Below are 24,423 nucleotides of genomic sequence, written 5' to 3'. Positions count from 1 at the left end.
AAGCCGAGTCCAGGCAGCATATGTGAGACAGCAAAGGGGAAAAACCAATACAGAAGGTTCGTTAAAGAGCAGATACCACTACGGGCTCCGGAGCCGACTCCTACTGTGGACCCTCTAAAAACCGTATGAAACGTGTTTCACCTTGGTCCTACTGGTAGATGGCAAAGTTGAAGCATTTTACCCACTGACTTCTGTCCCCAGTTGGCAGAGGCTCTTTCCGGCTCATCTAAATATTAAGTATCAGCTGCCTTGAGCTCTGTGACATTTAAAAAGGAAAGATGATGCATTTAGTCAAAAGTGCATGGGCTTGAGGTCAGGCAGACCTGAGCTTAATGCTCCCTGGTAAGTTTGTTAAAATAAATAGTTTGTATGTAAAACTTTTAGCACAGTTTATTCCAAATACTAGGTACTCAAAGAAGAAATATTGCTTCTTTTTCTCTGGAGAACCTTAGCTCATATACTGTTCAATAGGTATAAAGTTTCAGTCATGCAAGATGAAAAACTTCTGGAGTTCTGCTATAAAACATTGTGCATATAATTAGCAATATTGTACTGTACACTTAAAAAGTTCAGAGGGTAGATCTCATATTATGTGTTTTTTACCCCAATTTTTAAAAAAAGTAAAAAGGATTTCCTTAGCCAAGGCCAATATATTCTGAACTATAGCAGTCACTGAAATAAGCATACAAACTGCTAAGATAACACCCTTGAGGAAGATAACACTCAAATATAAAAGTTCTGATGTTTCTAAATTCTCTCATTATTTTGTCAGTATTTAAACTAAATTATATTTTACTATTTGTGAGTTTCATCACTGGAAAAAAAGGAGCTTTGCATAGGCATTAAGATGTTTTAAGATTGGATTTTTAAACAGATATCAACTACTGAATTATAGGAAGCGTTTTTATAAGTGGGCATCAACCATTCCCCGTGTAGTAATCTGTGCCAGATCCAGTGTAAATATCATGAGAGCTTCAGTTTTAATATTTAAACTCATCACCAGAATCACAAACACATCACAAGTTATTACACCTGTGAATCCTTGAAAGTGTAACCTGAGAGTATTTCCAGCCTGAAATGAATTACAAGAAATGGAGTAAATTACAAATATGTCCCCAGCCTGAGGTTAGAAAGCTCATGAATTTCTATACCAAAAAAGCCCCCAAGCCCTAGATATTATTGTAAACCTCATCTACTTTGTTGTTATGCATAGAACTATTTATAATATCAAAATAATGTTATATTTGGGATTTTTCCCTGTAATTCCAGTATTCATAATAGTTATAGTTTGCCTCTCAAACTACCCTTGAGAAAAACACACATATTAACATGATCATAATGAAGTCACTGGAGGACTACTGTTGCTTAGGAACATCAAAGGATTCTAGCATGGATTGAGGATTTATTATCATGTGAGCCATTGAAATCAGCAGTTGGGTGCTTTTCCTTTGATTAGGTGCTATATATCAATGTGGCAGCTCTAATACTTCCCAGTTAAGCTGATGAATGAAATCAATTTTATATTACATTACTCAGTGTCAGCTGTTTAATTTTAAAATAAAATTGTACCCTTATAAATCTGAAAATACAAACTATAGAAATGTAAATACAGCATAACAAGTCATTGCTTTCCTATTATAAATATATTTACTATTTTCTAAGTTTTGCTCACTTTCATGCTTCTAGTTCTCCTCACCTTTCCTCTTTATCAGGGAAAACACAGATTCGACACATTTCTCAAAGGCTATTAATGCATGAGCACTTACTCAAAGGGCCATTGCTGATTACTAGCAGAGTATGTGCCATGGCGATTTCTGTTTACGTTGTAAAAATAAATGACTCAGGTTTCAGATTTTCATGAAAAAGATAAGCCCCCAAACTCAGAATTTTATTATGTATAGCATCAATTTTAAAAATGATTCTTAATATAGAAAATAAAATAAAAAACATTTCAACCATCTGCTTTGTAAGCTAACCTTTACAGTGTGTGCCAAATCATTTTTCTCAGATTAGCTCAACATATTAGTCAGTTCTGAAGGATTACAGCTCATCCTGTGTTCCATTTAAAACCTACCCATTGATGTAGAACATGGAATGTGTCACGAGAGTCTCGCTAATTGCTCCCACTCTCTCCTTTGTATTTTATGTATCATGATGATCATGAAGGGGAGGTAGAAAAAGGAAGGGGTGGCAAGAATAACTGCTGGGTATACTACAAAGTCAAACTCTGAGAAAACAAAGGAAAGTTAATATTTCCATTTGATTTTGAATACCAGATTAATTATTAGAATAAGATAAAGGACAATTTGCCAAATTGCTTGGAAGTTCACTTAAGAGGGCATATCAAGCCCTAGCCAGCTTGGCTCAATGGTTAGAGCACTGGCCTGGGGACTGAAGGGTCCCGGGTTTGATTCCAGTCAAGGCCACGTACTTCAGTTGCAGGCTGGATCCCTGACCCCATCCGGGAGCCTGCAGGAGGCAACCAGTCGATATGTCTCACATCAATGTCCCCCTCTCTCTCTTTCTCTCTCTCTCTCTCCTTCCCTCTTTCCCTTCCACTCTCTCTAAAAAGTAGTGGAAAAAATATCCTCAAGTGAGGATTTAAAAAAGGGGGGGGCATATCAAATATAACTCTAGGTGCAAGCCGAAAAATAATGACTTCTCATATCATAAATAAAAAGTTTTCTAATAATCAAGAAACTCTATTAGATAATTCTGACACAAAATGATTCATTCTTATCTCAGGAGAATCTAATTTCCTTAACAGCTTCCTTCATTTGATCAGCCAGTTGTTAACAAATATTTACTGAGCTCCTTACTGTGTGCTAGGCACTATTCTAGATTCTGATAATAAAGCTGGGAAAAATACAGACAAAAATCCCTGCCCTCTTAGAACTTTTAGAAAGAAAGACAGGCAAGAAATAGACAAATTGCACAATATTAGGCAGTGATAAATTCTTCAAAGAAAAATAAAATAGGAATGGAATACAGAATTATGTAGGACAGCTTTTACTTTCAGGGTGAATGAACAGAAAGCTTTGCTGAAGAGATGACATTTGTGCACAGACCCAAATGAAGTAAAGAAGTGAGCCTCATGAATATCTGGTGTAAATGCATTCCAGGGAGTGGGAGTAGAAAGTGCAAACGCCCTGAGGGAGAGGTGTGCCTGGCACATTCAAAACCAGCAAGATCAGTATGGCTAGTAAAGTGAGACAAGAGGAAAAGTAGCAAAAAGTGCAGGTCAAAGAGCTAGCCAAGCGAAAAATCATACAATCCTATTAATTACAAGAATTATAATTCAACTGTTGAGGTAGGGGAATACTGGGGAAGAAGAAATGGGTTTGGATGAAGGATTTCTGTTTGAGGCATAAAATATCTATTTCAATCACGTGGAGATTTTGAAAAAGACAGTTTGTTAAATGAGTCTAGAACTCACAGGAATGACTGGAGATATAAATATGAGTCAGTGCACTGATGGAAATAAAAGTCATGGGGCTGGATGAAATGACCTGGGGAATGGGGGTAACTAGAGAAGATATGAGGGACAATAGAGAAGTCAAGGAGAGGAAATATAAGCAAGGGAAACTGAGAAGGTGTGACTGTTGAGGTGTGGGTAAAAGTAGAAAGAAAAAAGAGAGTATTCAAGAGAAGAGGACCAATTGTTGCCAAATGATGCTAATAAAGTCAGGTAAGATGAGGACTGAGATTTGGCCATTAATTTTGGCAATTTGAAAGCCATTAATGACTTAACAAGAGTGATTCTAGGAGAATAGAGAAGATGAAAATCCTGTTGGAGTGTGTTCAGGAGAAAGTAGAAGTAAAGAAATAAAAAGAGTGAATAGTTGGTTTGGCTCAGTGGTTAGAGTGTCGGTGCACAGACTGAAGGGTCCCGGGTTTGATTCGGGCCCAGGGCACGTACCTTGGTTGCAGGCTCGATTCCCAGCCCAGTTGGGGCATGCAGGAGGCAACTAATGGATGTGTTTCCCTCACACTGACGTTTCTCTCTCTCTCTCTCCTTCTCTCCCCCTTCCACTCTCTGAAAAGCAATGGAAAAAAATATTCTCAGGTGAGGATTAAAGAAGAGTGAACAGAGATGACGCTTCCTGAAAGGGTTAAGAAAAATGCAGATAAGAAGTTGGTTAGATAAAGAGGGTAAGAAAGATAAGAGTGGTACCTGGAGCGGAGTGTGGGGTCAAGGGTGTTGCTGGCAATGCTACAGGGGGGTGGGAGAGGACACTGTTAATAAAGAAGAGAAAGTAATAATTGTAGAACCAAAATCTTTTAGCAAGATGAAATCCAGTATATAGGTAGAAGTGTTGTTACTAATAAGAGCAGAGAGAGTGGGCCCATTGTAACAGGTGGTAAAGCAGACTATGTGGTTATAGAAACAGGAAGGTCCTAAATTTGCTGGTATAACCAAAAAATAAAGGAATTTTTTTCTGAATGCTACTGTATTTACGAATAATTGTCTGTGGCTAATCAGTTAAGTCTGCCATTTAGTTCCATGCAAATCCACCTGAAGGTGTGGCCTGTATACCACTCCCATAGTTCATTGATTATTTCTGTTCCATGGCTAAAAACTATATCCCATATTAAAGAGATGATTGTGCAAATGCAGACCAGAGGTCTTATTATGAAATCCAGTAATAGAAGTAAATGAGTTAGTGAGACTGTCACTATAAATCTCCATGCACCTCCATCTTTGGGTAACAATAGCCTGTTTCTTATAGTCTCAGACACATCCACTCCCTGAATCAGAAAGTCTTGTTTATGCAACACTATGTTAGGATTAAAATGAAGTTTAGAAATAGGAAAATGATCCCTTCCCATACTTAGACTGATGTGCAGGAGATAGAAGGCAGGGCAGATAAGAGCAGAGAAGTGCGGAAAGTGGGGGGATTTCAATCCCTGGATACTAACGTAAGCCCTAATTAGCAACTTTACTACCTGCTGCTCAACCCAGGTCTCTGGTTCTCCATGTCTCAAAAAGCTGAGTTCTGATCCCTCCAACCAGTAAACAGAGTACATGGACCACCTTATCTAGTTCCTTCCACCATCTTTCCCAGGCACTCTCTCTCCAACTCCCAACCTGTGGGAGGCAGACACAAGCACAGCAAGGTAGATGGGCCAGGTACAGAAGGTCACCAGGGCAGAAAGCCCTGAGTGCCTAGCAAAGGACAATTGTAGGGTGGGACCTCACCCCCAGGGTGACCTTTCTTCCCCTAGCATACTGCTGGTTATGCAGTTTCAACCCCCTGACCTTTCCTCCCTAGAGATAACATGTAGGCCTCAGTTGATTTCAGCTCCAGGCCCAGAAGAGCAACTACAAAATCAGTCACAGCTGACCTCAGGACCAGCTTCATTGAATAATTGATCCCCTGCCCTGGCACCAGCCAATCAGTGGAGACCACAACCCTGAAAGGACACACCTGGAAAACTGATGAATATTCTATTGAGATCGTCCCCTGGGACCTCCCCTAACATCTCTACCCTTAAAACCCTTAGGATGGAGGACCCAGCAGGCTCTCCCTCCCAGGAGCACTCCTGCACTTTTCCCTTCGTCTTCCCCCTCCCATCCCCCCAGGCGAGTTACCATTACCTTCCACACTCCCAAGCTCCTAGGATCCTTCCTTTGCCTCCTTAACTCGTTTCTTCAGTCCACCTCTTCTATGAATTACTTCTCCTACCTCTGTAGTGTTATAAATAAATGCTCTCTTATAGTTGTATCTTGGCTCTAATTCTCTCCTAACCAGATCTCAAGTACCGAGGTTGCTGAACCCAGGGCCGGTCTGACACGTCTAACACCTGGTGCTGTTCCCGCTGCCCACAAGTCACACCATGAAAGTCCGCAGGAGGTAACAATTGGAACATTGTTAGGAACATTAATGCTAAGTCTGGCTTCAGCACTATCAACGCTGACCTACGTTAATTGAACCATTTTCTTCCCCATGCCTCAGCCAGCCCCTCTGCTTTGGTCCTTTGAACTACCAGGCCCATCCTAAGAGGGCTGTCCTGTCCACCTTGGTTTATTCTTTCCTCATCACCATCCACCTCTACTCTTCTCTCTTTATTAATCTACTCCATTCTAAATTCCTGTGCCCAGTCTGCCACTGACCATGACAATCATTTCTACTGGAAACAGATCACGGTCCTTTATGATTAGATCTCTACCTGCCTCACCCTCAAACCTTAGAACAGTCCGTTTACTATCTGACCTTTGCCATACCGAACAGCTTGTGAGTTGCAGCATAAATCTGTCATATTATTTCATAATCCTTTGCCTCTTCAAAAGATGCCCTTTCTTCCGATTTCTTCATACATCTAAATAAAACTCAAGTCTCACCTCTTCTGGGACCCCATCTCCAAATATCCAGACCTGAGGTTCTCAAACTTGGCTGCACATTAGAATCACTTGGAAAACTATAAAACTGAGGCCTGGGACCCACGTTCAGAAATTCTGGTTTAATTGGTCTGGGATGCCACCTGGGCACAGGGATTTTTAGCACCTCCCCAGGGGGGATTCTAATGTGTAGCTAAAGTTGAGAAATACTGCCCTAGATGATACACCTGCTTCAACTCCACATCACTTTACTCATTATCAGAACTTCCGGTCTCAAACATTTAATTGTCTGTCGACCTTATTTTATTAGACTTTGCATCCTCAGTGCCTATTTCAGAAAATAGAGAAATATTCAACACACAGGTCTTGGGTAAATGAAGGAATAAAATTATTTCATGTTTATATATGAGTGTTTTTACTGATTAATGAAGTGAGAAAACCTAAAGTATCTTGGGGGGGGGATCACATAAAAATAGAGAATAAAGGAAATAGTGTAATGGAGGGTGGGTGCATGATGCGAGGGGGATGTTTGCTGGTGCCAGGAAAAACTTAGAATGATTCCTGAGTTGCGCGAGTACACGCGCGCGCACACACACACACACACACACACACAAATCAGGAGATCTTTTACAAAAATAACAAAATGAGATAACTGACAGTCACACTTTCTCTAGTGTCCTAAAAGCGTCAACATAAATCTCTAGAGCTGCTCTGGTATCTGCTGTTTCAAAACTCTGATGATTGGATAACATGTCAGCACTTTTCAACTTTATCCTATCTGTTTGATCCCAAATCATGAAGTTGTTTTTAAGTTAGTGGAATCCAGTGCCCTTTATATTACTGAAGCACCTGGATTCCCCTCACATCATTCCATCTTCTTACTTATTTGAAGGTAAACATAAGAAGATAAAAAGACAAAAATTTTTTAAACTTAAGTACAGTAAAATAAGCATAAAAATAAATCCTGTTGAGCACTAGGAGACTGGATATAACATAATGCCTAACATTATTTTATTGGAACACTCTCCAATTATGGTATCTTTAACCTTAGGTAAATATTAACTATAAATTCAATGATCAGATATAAGCTAATTTTGCAAAACAAACAAAAACTGAATTTTAAGGTCATGTTTAAGCATACATTATGATTTTTTAATGTGTAATGGCAATTGCAGTAAGAAATTGAAACATTTGGAGGACACATTATTTTCAAATTGAAGGAAAAGAAAATATTTTTAAGAAAACTGGCCCTGCCATTATTGAAGGTACGATCTCTGAAGCTGACAGTAAGATTTCAACAGAAATATATTAGTTTTTGGAGGACCTGGAGTTGAAACTGCTGATTTCAAGATTATTAAGATTCCTGACATATGAAAGTGTAGGCATGTTACAAAACTGGCCAAGTTGAAAATAATGCTATTTACAGAAGGGCTTTAAGGAGTATGCTCTCATACCGAAGCTAAAAAAGAAAACATCGTTTTTATCTATTTAGGTCAAAATTGATATATTTTGCTCTTTTCTGTTTTGATATAACCAGCTATTATTTTTGTTATTGTGAATGATTCTTTTGCTTTTAAAAAGTGGATGAAAACATATCTGAGTTTGTCTTACTGTTGCTGACTCTCTAATAGGATATTTCCAAATTTCACTCATAACTTAGGAAAGGAAAATTGTCTTGTCTAACAATAAATCCTTAGGATGGAGGCATATTTCAATGCTTGAAATCATAGACAACAAACAAATATTTAGAAGCCCTTTGGGAATATAAGGGAGGAAAGCTGGCCACTAGGACAACAGGGCATTTTGGGAGCTAAAGAGAATTGCAAATCTCATGTCCCATTGAAAGGTATTCAGATTTTTATGTTGTTGTTGTTGTTGTTGTTGTTGTTATCATGCCATCCACCATTGGTCCCTACTTTATATTTAAGATTTTTATATAGTGTTCTTCCCCAAAAGAAGGAATTTTTATTTAAAAATTGGTCAAGAAATCACACATAGTAAACTTTAGTTTAGAGATAACGCCTTAGTTCTAAGTAAACTCTATCCATCTGCAAAATGACACAACTTGAGTATCTCAGCACACAATTACACAAAAATTTTTTCTCGTTGCAACATACTTTCTTTAGATTTACCCATTACCTAATAAACTTTGCAACTTAGAGGCAAGAATAAAGAAAATTTAGAAATTAAATGAATATTTACTGAATACCTACTATTTCTAGATTCCATACTAGAATTATTTCAGACATAGGGAAGAAGCCAAAGCAGCCATGAGCCTGATTTGAAGAATCGACAGTTACGATCAACAACAGCCTGAGATTCTGAGTGGAGAAACTATGTCTGAAAGGAAACTGCTAAATGGAGACTAGAAACCAGACTCTTACCTCTCTGCCAAGCAAGTAGCCAACCTCTTTAGGTACCACTTGCCTGCAGAGCAATAATCAACATTTGCAGATATTCCACAAAGCCCAGAGCACCAGAAGTAGCCTCTTTTGCAATATTGTATTTTCACATAATTGGATCTCCCCTCATCTATATCCTCATACTCTCCTTCAAAGTAAGAGGAGCCTCTTGATAAAATGTAATCCATGGCAAGGCAAAAAGTCAGTTACAAAATCTAACTTAACAGGAGCTTCAGAAAAATATGCTCATAGATAAAAATGCCCAGTGATATTCATTTAAGTATAACTTATAAATAGGAGCAAACATTAGAAACAGCATTAAAGTCTAGCAATAATAGATAACATTGTGAATGTATTAAATTGTATTTCTACAAAGTGCACAAAATCTAAGCTGTTATTTCAGAATGGTCTGGCACGTCCTTTAAAAATTACATGTGAAGAAACAAATCAAGGGAGACTACTTTTAAATTATTTCATTAAATTTATTGGGATGACATTCGTTAATAGGATCATATAGGCTTCAAGCACACATTTCTATGATACATGATCTGGATATTGCATTGTGTACCCACCGCCCAAGGCAAGTGATCTTCCATCACCATATATTTGGCCCCCTCTACCCTCTACTACCTCCCCACCCCCTTGGCCCTGGTGACCACCACACTGTTGTCTGTGTCTATGAGTTTCAGTTTTATATCCCACTTATGAGTAAAGTCATATGGTTCGTAGCTGATTTATTTCGCTTAGCATAATATTCTCAAGGTCCATCCACATTACAAATGGTAGTATTTCATTTTTTCTTATGGCTGAGAAGTATTCCATAGTATGTATGTACCACATCCTCTTTATCCAATCCGCTATCGAAGGACACTTTGGTTGTCTCCATGCCTTGGCCACCATCAATAGTACAGGTGTCATGATTCTGTATCTAGAAAACCCTAAAGGGAAGTCTATTTTTGAGTACCTACATTCTTATAGACACATACAATAAGGCAAAATAATTGAAGCCAGAGCAAAGGCAATCTCTGGGTATTAGACTTAGCATATTTTTATTGTGGTAAAATACATACGTAACATAATACTTAGCATTTTAACCATTTTAAAATATATAAATCAGGGGCATTTATTACATTCACAGTATTATTGTACAACCATTACCACTATCTAGTTCCATAACTTTTTCATCACCTTTCCCTTGGAGTTTATCTGTACATTTATAGTGTTGTATTTTTACAAGTAAAGCATAGGGAATATAGTCAATAATATTGTGATAATTATGTATGGTGTCAGTTGGAGTACTGGAAATATTGAGGAGAACAGTATGTAAAGTATATGACTGTCTAACCTCTAAGCTGTACACTTCTATGGGGGTGGGCGGGGGAGCAGCAGCCAACCAATGACTCATCATTGATGTTTCTCTCTCTCTCCCTCTCTCTTCCTCTCGCTGAAATCAATAAAGACATTTTTTTTAAAAAATAGCTCCTTGAAACAAATACCTAAGCAAAATCTTCACTGTATTGGTCCTCTTTTCTTGCTTTATGAAGACTCTCTCCTACCTGCCATAAAAATGGGTTAATTTTAATTATGAACTTAACAAAAAAAGTATGTTATTCCAAAAAACCTCAGCTATCAAGTTCATACATACAGTACTCCTAGATTATATTATTAGTATTTTACATGTTTAATTTTTAATACCTCTGAAATATTTATTAATATAACATTTTATTCTTTAATCCTACTGCTCTGTCGATAATTCTAGGTTAGTATTCTGGCAGAAATCATTGCTCTGAAGCAAGGGGAGAATGGGAGAGAGAGAAGTCTATCCAGTTTGCCTTATAAAATACTCTGAGGAATCTCTTTAGAGTGCACTTACACAATGAGATATGCATATTTAGAATTTCAACAGTTTTTTTCCTTTTAATGACTGCTTCAGTGCTGATGTTATTAAAATAAAGAAATCTCATTAAAATTGCCATGATAAAGTACTGACATAATTCGTTTATCTTACAAAAGGTGTTGACTGCCATCTCTTGGACTGTCTGAGCATTGTGCTTTCAAAAAACATGAACAAATTAGGCCTTCAGCCTTTAACACTGCTAAAATTTCAAGAAAGAAATAACAAAGTTGCAATATTATTTGCATGTACTTGATTATCTCACCAAAAAGCTTGCTTATAAAGCATTTATATATGTAGTTAAATTTTCCTGGATGTGTTGAGTTTCATCCAAACAGGTGGCAAAAAAAAAAAAAAAAAAGGAGTATGCATTATCCTAACTTTTTTTTATTTAAAATATTACTTGCACACCTCCACTTTGTGATTCTTTCATTTTCTAATATAGTTATGGCTATAACACTGGTCACTTCTCTCCTTTATATATGTTAATAAGATGTCAAGGCTGATTCAGTTCTTCTGAAGCTAGTTGATAATGTAAATCCTCAAGAGATAAGTATTTTTATATAATGTATAATATTTAGATATAATAATTAGAATCAAGTTTATTTTTCTTTTATGGACATAATATAATTGAGACTAAAAGGACAAAAAGAAGGTTTAATTATTGGTATCAAACTATAGTACAGGTAAACTATATGCATTTTATAGAAGTTAGTAATAAAAACTTACATTTAAGCCCTAGTCAGTGTAGCTTAGTTAGCTGCACTGAAAGGTCACCAGCTCAATTCCTGGTCAGGGCACATGTCCAGGTTGCGGCCTTGGTCCTCGGTCAGGGTGCATACTGGAAGCAACCAAGCTATGTTTCTCTCTCACATCAATGTTTCTTTCTCCCTATGTCTCTCTCTCTCCCCCCTCTTCTTTCCTGTCTAAAAAAAATCAATTAAAAATATATATATATTATTGATTTCAAAGAGAGGAAGGGAGAGAGAGAGACAGAAACATCAATGATGAGAGAATCATTGATGGGTTGCATCCTGCAGGCCCCCTACTGGAGATCAAGCCCAAAATGCAGGCATGCAATAAATTCACATTCTAATCTCTCACCACTTATTATTGCTTCTGTATGGCATCTATTCATATATTTTTAAAAATATTTTGTAAATTAGTGACTTTCTAAAAGTATTTGAAATGCTCCAATTTCTAAATATATATACTTAGTTTTACCTAGGAAATATTTAAAGTACAGAAGTATAAAAATTAAAACATAATATCACAGCAAAACCAGTTTATCTCCCATTTTAAAAGGAATCCTATAACAAACTACAAATAACTATATGAAAATTCTTAAGTGATTCTGCTTTTCAAAGTAATGTGTTAGTAGGCTCAATCATCATAATTCCATTGGGCTCACTGTGTGTGAGAAGTAGAAATTTTTATTGGCAATTAGTAAATTGCAGTAATGGTGTGAAAATAAAAGAACATTTTGTCACTTTTTAAAACTTTGGTTTTCTATGTTTAATATGTTCTGTTAAACAATTTGAGAAGATAAAAAGAATACCATTTGACTGCATCTGAAGTTGTAACAGTTGCTCCAGTAATTGAAATGATCTAATGTAATTTCCATTATGTTGTTAAGTATTGCATGTGCATGTATTTCATAATTATTTGCTCTTACCAGGCAGATCATCTAGGATGAAATTACATTAAAGTTAAGGAATGGTGGGTCTGATATACAAATCATTTTGAATTCAAATTCATTTGTTTAAGGATTAAAATCATATTGCTTGATTTCTTAAATATATAGGCAAAAACCTCAAGTAGAAGTCAAAATACATGAGACGTCAAAATATGTGAGTACAAGTAGAATCCCAACCATTGTCACCAAGAGAAGAAAATTTTTGGTGCCTCTGGCTTAGAGTTGTAAACTCATTGTGACACCTGGTGGATACTGTTAAAAATGCAAGGAATAGCAATAAGTTTCCAGTACAGCCGCCACTAGCCACCTGTGGCTAACCCAAGCTGAGATGAGGTATTCAAAAACTTAACATAAAAAAGGATTACTTATAGCTCACAAATAATGTTCTATATTGATTACACGTTGAAATGATAATATTCTGGATATAATGGTTAAATAAAATATATTATTAAAACTAATGTCACTTGTTTCTAAAAATGTGGCTTCTAAAAATTTTTAAGTTACATACGTGGCTCACATTTGTGGCTTGGATTATATTTCTACTAGATAGTGCTGTGATAGCATCTAAGCCTTACATATTATAAAGGTATAAAATCTCTCAGATCACTTGTGAAAATAGGAAAAATAATTGTAATTTAAGATTGATATATGTGTTAGGCAGAATTTTAAGATGAATGCCAATGATCCACATCCTTGTGTAATTACCTCCCTTTGAGTGTGGGCGGGACATTTGAATATGATGGGATATCATTTCCTTGATTAGGGTATACTATATGGCAAAAATGAAGGGAATTTGCACATATAATTAAGGTCCTTAATTAGTTGACACTGAGTTAATAAAAAGGGAGATTTTCTAGGTGGGGCCTGCCTTAATCAGAGGAGCCCTTAAAAAAGACTCAAAGCAGCAGTAGACACTAACCTGTTGGCCTATCAGCAAACTGACAAGTAGTGGAGAGAGCCACGTGGCAGGGAATGGCAATCACTCCCCAGGGGCTGAGGGTCTTAGATCTTCAGCTATAAGAAACCAAATTCTGCCAACAACCAGTAAGCTTGGAAGAGGACCCAACCCTCAGGTGAGTTCCAGCTCCATCTGATAGCTTCATTACAACCTTCTGAGATCCTAAGACAGGATCCTGACCCACAGAAACTGCAAGGTAGTACATACTGTTGTTTTAAACTACAAAGTTTGTGATTATTTGTTATGCAACAATAGAAAACTAATACACTATGCCTTCAAGCCATTTTTTACTTTACTTTTTTGTTATTATATTACTAATAGTTCATGAGATTTTTTTTTCTTTTTTGCCTAGGACATATTCATCATAAGTCAAAATCAGCAACGAAAATCATAACTTTATTATAGCATAAACTCATAACCTTATTGTAGCATGCACTTTATCATTGTATGTACAATGGAAACAGGAATAAATACAAGGAAATTATATAAAGTCTAATAGAAACCTCTCAGAACTGTGCTACTACATAAATCATAGTAGCCCCAGCCCAGAGCTCTTTTAAATTTGAAGCAGTGATACATTATTTTTTCTTCATCATTTTGTGCTGTTTGGGCACCTAAGGTGGCGAGACTTACAATGGTGGAGAGAATGGAGGCTAGTAAAGGGAAATCTCGGGTTCATGCAGAGTTGTGAAACCAATCCTGATGAGCTCATACCTAAGCTGGGACCTCTAAACAGAGCTCCTACCAATTTAGAAGTTCATCTAGTATCAGAGACCTTTCACTCTGCTGCCTCGAGTTCCCAAAACATATGGCATAGCGTTCACCCACAGTTCCTCAAACTGAACATTAACTCAAAGAACAGTGGCACATGAACAGCTGTGCCCTACCGACAGTCTCACCACTGATTCTGAAAGCAGTGGCTATCTACTCTAGCTCCTCCAGTGAACTTACTATTCATCAAACTCATCCTAATTTTTCTATGCTCTACAGCCTTTGCCCATACATTCTGCTTTTCATGGAATAGATTTATATTGTTTCCATGCCTGGCAAAGGTCATCTCTCCTATGAACCTTTCCCATTACCTTCTGTGGACTTTCTGGATAGCCTTTGTATTTTTGCCAGTTAAAGGTTTCTTCTATTCGGTGAGGCCAACTAAGAGAACAAGTGTGACAACACTGTGTGGCAATTTTGTGATTATCTACATTGATTTCATCAGAGTCAGTAAGTGAAGCTATAGGTTTAAAAAAAAAAAAAAAAAAGCCCTCAGGTGCACAGGCTTGGAACTACATACTTATACAAAATATAAAACCTACCTTTATATTGTATTACATTTCTTGTCACTCTAAGAGTTCTTGGCACTATAGTTTCAGAACACTTTGCAGACTTCTGTTACTGAATTTACCGTGTTGTATAGTAACTACTTCATGCCTATATTCACCATTAAACTAAAAACAGGGGCCATGCCTTATTCAACCCAGCACCCATAATCTCTAAAAGGCAACAAAACAAAATACACTAATTTACCTTAATTTAAACATTTAAGACAACCTTGTATTACCACAATAGTAAACTTCCTATCCCTCGGCAACTAGCTGATGTTTTAGTTGGCTGGACGAAGGGGAAAGGGAGGAGAGGGAAGAATAGGCATGAGGTCCCATCTATGTGCCTCCACCCCCTCCAAATCCCACAGAACCTAACCATTGTCATTCTTCTAAATTTCAGAGCCAAACTTTGATAATCATTTTAAAAATTGCTAATAATGTGACTTCCCTGTAGGTGAAGTTGATATAGATTGTAGAAGAAAGTGAGAGGAGGTAAAAAGCAGGATATAGTTCTTAAGGAAAAAAAATACTGAAACTATTCTCTGGTTTTCCACGCTGAAAGACATGAGTACCCCTGAAGTGTTTTGGTTAGCTTCACTTTTCATTACTGGTGATATTTATTTTGAAAATTATAGTGTAGAAAGGTTTTGGTGTTTTTTTAAGTAACATTTTTGTGATTCCTGTATTTATCTGAGTTATTATCTCTGTATGAGTTTAGCTATTGTTTGAATCTGTCTCAGCCAAGGTAATTGACAATTGCAGTTTATTTGCCAACAACTTAAGAAGCACTCATTTTAAACTAAAGTACACCCCAATCCTCAGATGCAATCCTGCCTCAGGTTCATAAGCTTGGGGTTAGCAGACGGGCATTCTGGCTCAGGATCTCTGATGAGGTTGCAGTCAAGACACTGACTGGGGCTACAGTCATCCAAAGGCTTGAATGGGGCAGAGGATCCACTTTCATGATGGTTCACCTACATGGCTGTTGGCAGAGGCCTCAGTTCCTTTCTAGCTTTTTACAGATGTTTCAGTTCTTCACTGGCTGTTTGCTAAAAGCCTGTTTCTCACCACATAGGTCTCTCCATAGACTGTCTGAGGGTCTTCATGATATGGCAGATAACTTCCCCCAGATCAAGTAAAGAGAAAGAGACAGACAGAAAAGCTGTGGTACCTTCCATTCCCTAGTCTCTGAAATTGCACACTGCCACTTCTACTTTAATCTTATTTGTTGGAAGTGAGCCACTAAGTTCATCCCAACACTTGAAAGGATTTAGGCTCTATATCTGGAAGAGTATATATGTATTAATTTGTGGACATGTTTTTATATTACCACAGATTTCTACATTTCATTCCCTGAATGTTGCATTACTTAGGGGTCTTACCTCAGTCTTCTTACCATCTCCCTTTATTCACTCTCCCTGGGTGCTCATAACTACCCCCACGATACCAAGGGCCATCTATATTGTTTAATATACTCATCTATTTTGAAGCTCAAATTATTTGAGATTCATTATTCTAGTCCTGACCTCTCTTCCAAAACCCATATTTGGATTTTAGTCTTCGTCATATGTCACCTAGGAAGCCAACCCAGCCGGACCAAAGCCAAATTCCTGTTTTCCTCTCCCTTGCTCCCAATTTGGCTCTTTCTTCAATATCTTCAGCCCAGTTACCCAAGATAGAAAAGACATAAAATCATATTCAATTCCTTCCTCTCCTCAGCTCTCATATCCTTTGATATAGATTTATCCTTATTGTTTATACCTCCTAAATAATTCTCAGTTTGTTTCCTCTCTATCATCACTATCTGTGTAGGTTATCAGTTTTCTCTGTAACTACTGCTGTAGCCTAATAATTGATCTCTATGCCTTTTCTCTCCTCTTTCTAATTTATCTTTTGTCAGATATATGTTGACTAAGATATATATCTGAGATCACATATCTCTATAAAAACTTTCAATGGCTCACTCATAACTTCAGTTTAAAGCCCGAATCCTTTAAAATGATTTATAAGGCCCTTTATAATCTGATCCTAACATGTTTTTAGCTTCACCTCTTGTCACTGTCTCAATACATCTTCACCAAATCATTGTCATCCCCCAAAAACGTCATGTACTGTCACACATTCATATATTTGCACATGTTATTTTCTCTACCTGCAAAACCCACTATTCTCCACTCTGCTTGGTAAGCTCCTATATTCACAGTTCAAACTGCACCTCCTCTAAGCTCCTCTCTCTGACTTCCCTAGATGAGAAGTCACTTCTATCTACTATGATTCCACATCATCTTACATATAATGATGATGTATACTTATTACCTATAAATCATAGATGTTTTAGGACTATTTCAATTTCAAATGTTCTGTCTTCATTCCCTCATAAGAACATAAATAAATTTGTCAGATTATGTTTCCTCCTTTTTTTTTCAGAAAATATGATTGCTAGTACACTACTTATCCCCTCCAGGAATTCCAGAATAACCTATTGCATGAAAAGACTTCTCTCTTATAGAATATTTGGAATATTTTCTGGTGCAAACATGCATCATAAGATGGCAGTGTCATTTCAAGCCCAGAGCACAAGTAAATATTTTACCAACATTTATACCTTTCTCTACATTGCTCATTTCCCATTCACTGCAATGCCCAACACACCATTACAAATCCACATTCCATAAGCATTTGAGATGTCATCATGGGAACCTACTAATTACAGACATTTATCCTCAGAAGTCTCATCTATTAATTTTGTCCTTTATTGTGGAACCTTGGCATTTAGTGACATATAGCACATCCCCATTATTACTGGAAAATTCCCCAGATGGATCTGGGTGCTCATAACATCTTGGCACAGAGGCTTTTATTAAATTCATCTTCAATAGATAAGATAAATACCAACATACCAACACTAAATACCCTCTTACCAAACAAATGGGAAAGAACTCTCAGCTCTCAATTTAGTTTTCGGCTATCATTCTTTTTTTTTTTTTTTTCTTTTTTTTTTTTTTATGTTTTTATTGACTTCAGAGAGAGGAAGGGAGAGGGAGACAGAGATAGAAACATCAGTGATGAGAGTCATTGATCTGCTGCCTCCTGCACGCCCCCTACTGGGGATCAAGCCCACAACCCGGGCACGTGCCCTGACTGGGAATGGAACCATGATCCCCTGGTTCATAGGTTAATGCTCAACCACTGAGCCATGTCAGCTGGGTGATCATTCATTTTCCAGCACATTTATTGAGTTCCTTGAAAGAGATACGTTGTGCTTGGTGCTATTAATGCAGTGATAAAGAAGAGAGTCAGAATCCCTTCTATGAAGCCTACATTCTGGGGCAAGAGGCACCCAATTAACAAATAAACAAAAACACAAAGTAATTACAAACTGTGATAATGCTATTAAAGATATGAAGAGAGTGATGAGATAGAGATTAACTAGGAGTAGGGAATGGAAGCCCTTGAGATATAATGGCCAGCCATTTGGAGGAATTCGCATTTGAGCTGAGACCTGTGGGATGAAAATGAGCCAGCTATGTGCAGATCTGGGAGGATACACACCAAAGAGGGAACAAGAGCCACCATACTCTAAATACAGTAAGTACCCTAATCATTCTAAATGAGTATCCATGTTTTTAAGCCAACTCCAGAGTCAAAATTACCCTACTAGAAAGGTCCTTCTCCCTAAGTGAGCCTGTCCCAGTTGCCTCAACTCACTTTCCCTTCCTGAGCTGCTTTTTCTCTATGTGTATTTTAAACATCCCCCAAATCCCTATTTTTTGTTGTTGTTAATCCTCACCTGAGGATATTTTTTCCATTGCTTTTTCAGAGAGAGAGGGAGGGAGAAAAGCATCAATATGAGAGAGCCATGTGCTGGTTGCCTCCAGCACATGCCATCAACGGTCGGGGGAGGGGGGTCCAGAATCAAACCCGCAACCCAGGTACCAGCCAACATTCTAACCACTGAGCAACACCATTCAGGAACCCCCCCTTTTTTTTTCCCCTCTGTATAATCTCCCTCAAAATTGTGTATGCCCACTGACACCATATGTTCAAAAGTCTCTCCTGAGTTTCCAAGTCAAATATTCATATGCCATGGATTTCTCCATGTGGATGTCCCAGTAGCAGCCTAAAGTCAACAAAGCCAAAACTGGATACATTACTTCCTCCCCTGTCCACATACTTCATAAATTGCCAATGTAACCTACCTAGCACCATTAGTGATAATTTTCCCATGCTTAACACCTAAAAGTTCTCTCCTACTTTCTGACTTTTTCTCCCTCAGCTCCCACATCCAATCTCCCAATTCTACATTCTTAATATTTCTTGGAGTTTCTTTAGAAATTAATGAGTCAGCACTGAATTGTTTACTCCTTTACCCTGTGACCTGGATTATATAGTAATATACACTAATTATGTGATTACCATGTGCCAACCTGAGTGATTCACATGCATATCATTTCATTCTTCTAATAGTCCTATGAGCTACAAACAGCATAATTATTTCTCTCTCATATATAAGGAAACTGAAGCTTACAGATATTCCACAATTGGCCTAAAGTCACTTATAAAAGGGGAAGCCATGATATTTAATCCATGTATTTCTGACTCCAAAATCTGATCTAGAAATAAGTAGGAAATTAGCTTTCCATAACAGAAAAATTAAGCATTTAACTTGATTTATGACATTTCACATAGATACTCCCACATTATTTGAAGTGTATATATAAACATTTTATTATATATGTTGGATAAGCATGTTTTATCCATTTCTGCTTGTTTCTTCATTCATTTGTTCATTTGTTTGATGGTCAACTAGCTAAATAAAATGCTAGCAACCTGCTAATTTTTTAAGGACAGATGTGAGGGAGAAAGCTTGAAACTGAGAAAAAGAGGTTCTTGCAGTAGCCCATGCAGAAGATGTGGCCCTGAAATAAGGTAGTGAGGTAGGAAGGGCATAATTTGAAAGAAACTCAAAAGGTGGAATCTTTAGGACTTGACTGGATTTGAAGGTTGAAGAAAGAATCAAAGATGACTCACCTAAGTATCTATTCATGGTACCTAGATAGAAGGTAGACTAGTTTTTATTTGGGGCTGTATATATAAGACTATTTATGAAAAGCTCTAAGGCAGTAAAGAGTGGTAGGTGGAGGTGGAGGATAGGACAATTTCACCTAAAATGGGGAGTATAAATTGAAATAACATAATATAAAAGCAGACATTATTGGGCTGAAGAAAGCATGGAATTCCTTGTATTGAATTCAAAGGGATATGGGAACCATTAGAAAGCTATTACTAGAGAAATGACATGATTGATGGGAATCATGGGAAATCTTTTTAGCGTCAATGAAGCAAGAAATACTTGGAAATTGTACATCTTGATTTCTTGACAAATGCCATAATAACTATTATTGTAATAGCACCAAGAAATACTTCAAATAGAAATAGGTATGTCACCCATGTAAGTCACCAATTTAAGAAAAGTTTGTCAGTACAGGTTGAAGTGAAGGTTTATAGAACTGAAACTCAAACTGACAAGTTAGAAGAGATTTTTACATGCGCTATTGAAACACTGGCAAATCTTTTGTAATAGTTTATTATTTTGGAGAGAAAAAATGTTTCAAAGGAAAATGCCTACATGCCAGAAGCATTTTGAATCATTCAATGTTTAAATCAAAATACTTTCTAATACATACTGCCTCAAACCATAAAATGGATCAGCAACTCACATGACCAGTCAAATTAGGCTTGTCTTTATAACAGGAATTTATTTAGATAAACCAGTAGTCTTGCCTCTTGACACAGCAAGAAAGCAGCCATCTGCAAGCCAAGGAGAAAGGCCTCAGAAGAAACCCACAGTATAGTTTGGTCCTTTATCAGTCAGGGCTGCCATAACAAAATATCACCAACTCAGGACCTTATACAATTGTTGACAAAAATGGAGTTCTACAGAAAGTAACCTCAAGGATGATCTGATCATAAATTCCTAACTGGGAAGGTCACGGTTGATAGTAATGCCCTAGATATGTAACTACTTTAGTAAAAGCTTTATCTTTGCCTTAAGCAAAACCTGTCTATTGTGTTTGTGCATCTAGGCTAACACACCTTTTAAATGCCTCTTTTCAGACCCCTCGGAATTGAAACCACCCTCAAGAGAGCACATAATCTTGTTAACTACTCTGTAACTCAATCCCTGCCTTGCTTTATCCCACTTTCATGTAATCTTCTTAATGTTCCCTTCTTAATTCCAAACGTATAAAAGAACCTACAAATTGCCATTCTAGGGAGCATTTTACTCAGTCTGTTGAGATCTTGCTTCCAGGCATATCCTTTGTTTGGCTCAAATAAATTTTTATAAAAACTCTCTACAGGTTTACACATTATGTCAACACAATAGGAATTTGTATTCTTAACGTTTTGGAGGCTAGAAGTCCAAGATGATGGACAGGGCGGGTAGGCTTGGTTTCTTCTGAGGCTTCTCTCCTTGGCTTGCAAATGGCTGCTTTCTTGCTATGCCCTCAAGAGGGATTTCCTTTATTTATAGGCATCTCTAATGTCTCTTTGTGTGTCCAAATTCTTCAGGAGGATTCCAGTTAGATTGGATTAGAGACCACCCTAGCAGCTTCATTTTAACTTAATCACCTCTTTAAAGGCCCTGTCACCTATGACAGTCACATACTGAGGTAATGGAGCTTAGTGCTTCAACATATGGATTTGGGAGGGAGAGGGGACATAATTCATCCCATAACAGAGTCCTTAGTTGCAAACAAGTAAAATCAAGTCTAACTTAAGTAAAAAAGAAATTATTGGACATATTGCTCATAGAATCTAAGGAATCCTGGAAATCTTACAAAACCCAGAATCTTAGGAAGCCTGGAAAATCAGACTAAGAAAACAAAAGCAGCAAGAGATAACAGTAAACAATGTACTTTCAAGTCTAGTGCAGATGCAGCAAATGGCCTACCAGCACTGGACTTATAATACATGCATTCTTCTAATGACCTGAAAAAACTCCTGAGCTATTCCTGAGTCTTGTCTCATTCCTTTGAGATTAAAAGCCTTAGGCTTAGGTGGAGATGGTGTAACCATAATTTAAGATCTCAATTAAGCAATAAAGGTTACATATTCTACATTCTCTCAAGGCTACAGCCAACTCTGTTTTCACAGGACTTTTATGTAAATAAAGTCCTATGTTTTTACCTCTTATCTGGCCTTTTTTATAGCTTAGAGCACCCTGCTCTGGGGGGAAAGGGCTACTTGCCACTAGACTGGAAGACCCACAGGTGTCCGCTATATATCGCTGTAAATCTACAAATTCCTTTTGAAGACAGAGAGCACCCAAATGAGGGGAGGAAGCATTCCCCTTCAGCCCCCTCCCTTCCTTGTGCTCCCCTTCTGAGAAGGAGCATGTTCTCATTCCCCTTCTGCTCCCCCTCCCTTTGCTCCCAGGAGAGATGCAAGTCCACAGCCCCTCCTCCTGGTCCCTTTGCTCTGTTTTCCCTCTCCATCCTTATAAAACCCTCTGTCTGCACTAAGATATTAAGATAGGTTTTTGAGGACAGTAGCTCACCCATCTTCTCAAGATGCCAGCACTAGACTAAACCTCTTTCCTTTTCCACAGCACCTGTCTCACGAGTTTGACTTGTTGTGGCAGGCAGCCGAACCTGGGTTCAGTTACAATGGCAGGAAGAATCTGCCTGCCCACCCAAAATTGTGTACCTAGAATCTGGTTCTGTGGGACAAGGAAGAGAAACTTGCCCCTTTACCTTCTAAAATGGGTATTTTAATATAATGGGTCATATCTCTCACACACACTGAAAGGGCCTTTGTTTGTTGTTGTTGTTGTTGTCCTAGTTTGGATCTTTATCCCTTTATTTTTTCCCCAGCTTTATTGAGATGTAAATGATATATAATGTATTAAAAATGTACAATGCAATGATATATGTATATATTGCCACAATAAAGTTAAACATCCACCGCCTCATACAGTTAGTGTGTGTGTGTGTGTGAGGGAGAGAGAAATTTTAAGATCAACTCTCTTAACAACTTTCCAGTATACAATATAGTATTGTTAATTATAGTCAGGAAGGACCTTTGGATGCTGAGTAACAAAAAAAGAATTCCTACTTCAGTACCAACTCTCCTATTGCCTAGTGACTCAGGTCCAAGAAATATATTCTGATGTCTTCTAAAGATGTAGTTATGGGAATGGACTACATCCAAGGTGGTAAATCCACAGCCCAGCCAGGTTTAGCACTTTTTTTTTTGCTCTTTTATGGTGGATATTTATTTACCTCAGGGTGTGGTGGTGAGAGACAGGACAAGTTGGCTAAAATAGGGAGTATAAAATATTTCACTCATTCTGACACCCAAGTTAATATCCCTGTTTTCTGGGTCATTTGAATTTGTAACCCCTATGCTATACCTCTAAACTTTTTTTGTGGAAGATTAGTTATAAAGGAGTAAAGAAGGTATAAAATTCCTAATCGTGCTTCCCTCTGCTGTTGGAGACCACGAACAAGCAATTACCTTATTTCAGAAAGCAGTGAATTCAAATGAGTTAGACTTTTTCTAATCTACAAAGAAATGACTGAGGGGAGAGGTCTATCAGAGCAGGCACTATATTTACAAATGTGTATTTTCCACTTGAGACAAGGAAGGATGTTTTTTCTCTACCTGAATCATAATTTCAGGCCAGAAGCAAAAGCAAAGGTCAGAGGTAGAAGGGAGTTAAGAACTATGAAACTGGGGCTACTATTATGAGCTTCTAAGTTCTTTGTAATTTCCCCATAGTTGTTACTTATGATTCATCAGTTTCATGAAAATGACAACCAATAAAATTTTTCAAAAAACAAAGGGGCCAAAGCGTATACTTGGGGACTCTAAAAAGAGAAAGTTAAGGCAAATACATTCCACCCCTACAGGAAGTCTTAAAGGACAGGATCCCCAAAGAATTCAATAGATTATAATACTGAGTAAAGAGGGAAGCAGGCTGGTTCCCTCTGTCCTCTGACAAGAACAACTACAAGAATAACAAAAGATAAAAAAGGAAGTATATAAATAAGTAAAAGACAGGGGAGCCCATCAACCTGGGATAGGAACCCAGACGAAGTAAAGTTCTTATACAAATACAGATATATAGAGATATGCACACACAAATATATACTTAGGATTCTTTGGCATTATCTTCTGTAGAAAGTTAAGCAAACAATCAATTGCACTATTAAGAGGACTTGAGTATTTTCCTTTTGCAAATAGATGAAAAAGATTAAAAATTCTTTATAGAAAGATGACCCTTGGCTCCACAATGCTTCCTAACAGAAACAGCTTAGACAGTAATCATGGAGCAGAAGTAACAGCTAAACATCGTACATTTTTAAAAGATAGTATTTTGGTTGGTACGAATGTTAGTGGGCCCCACTCATTCATCAAGTACCTTTTCAAACAGGATTTGCTTTTGTAACGTTAGCGATAGGCATTTGGACTTTGAAGTCAGACTGCCAGAGCTGTAATCCCTGGCTCAGCGTTTAACATAACCTTGGGCGTGATCCTTCGCTTCCGCGCTTCACCTATAAAATGGGAACAGAAGCAACAGCTACCTCGATGTCTCTGATAAATAAAATAGTGTAATATACCAAGTACTTTATGGGCTTATCAAGAACTTAATGAAAGCTGTTGAGATGTGCTCTCCACCCTCCAACTAGGTTTGCTAAATTTCACATTATAAAGGGGATTTCAGGAGGCGTTTAAGCACTCTCCCGACATCTGAAAATAACTTGCTCTAATACGTCAAAGGAGCTCAAATGCCTCCTTCTCTGGG

General features: G+C 37.5%; 1 long non-coding RNA gene across 1 annotated transcript in view; it reads right to left on the bottom strand.

The window, feature by feature from the left end:
• LOC148092596 (uncharacterized) overlaps window positions 1-24,140 on the bottom strand; it is a 95,008-nt gene extending 70,868 nt beyond the window's left edge. Inside the window, exon 1 of the long non-coding RNA XR_015714900.1 lies at window positions 24,040-24,140. This is a non-coding gene — a long non-coding RNA (uncharacterized LOC148092596). The remainder of the gene's footprint in view (window positions 1-24,039) is intronic.
• Window positions 24,141-24,423: the final 283 nt, after the last annotated feature.

This window comes from Miniopterus natalensis, chromosome 8, assembly GCF_054644295.1.
Source record: "Miniopterus natalensis isolate mMinNat1 chromosome 8, mMinNat1.hap1, whole genome shotgun sequence".
In the NCBI taxonomy this organism is placed as follows: Eukaryota; Metazoa; Chordata; class Mammalia; order Chiroptera; family Miniopteridae; genus Miniopterus; species Miniopterus natalensis.
This window is presented reverse-complemented; position numbering and strand designations above follow the sequence as displayed.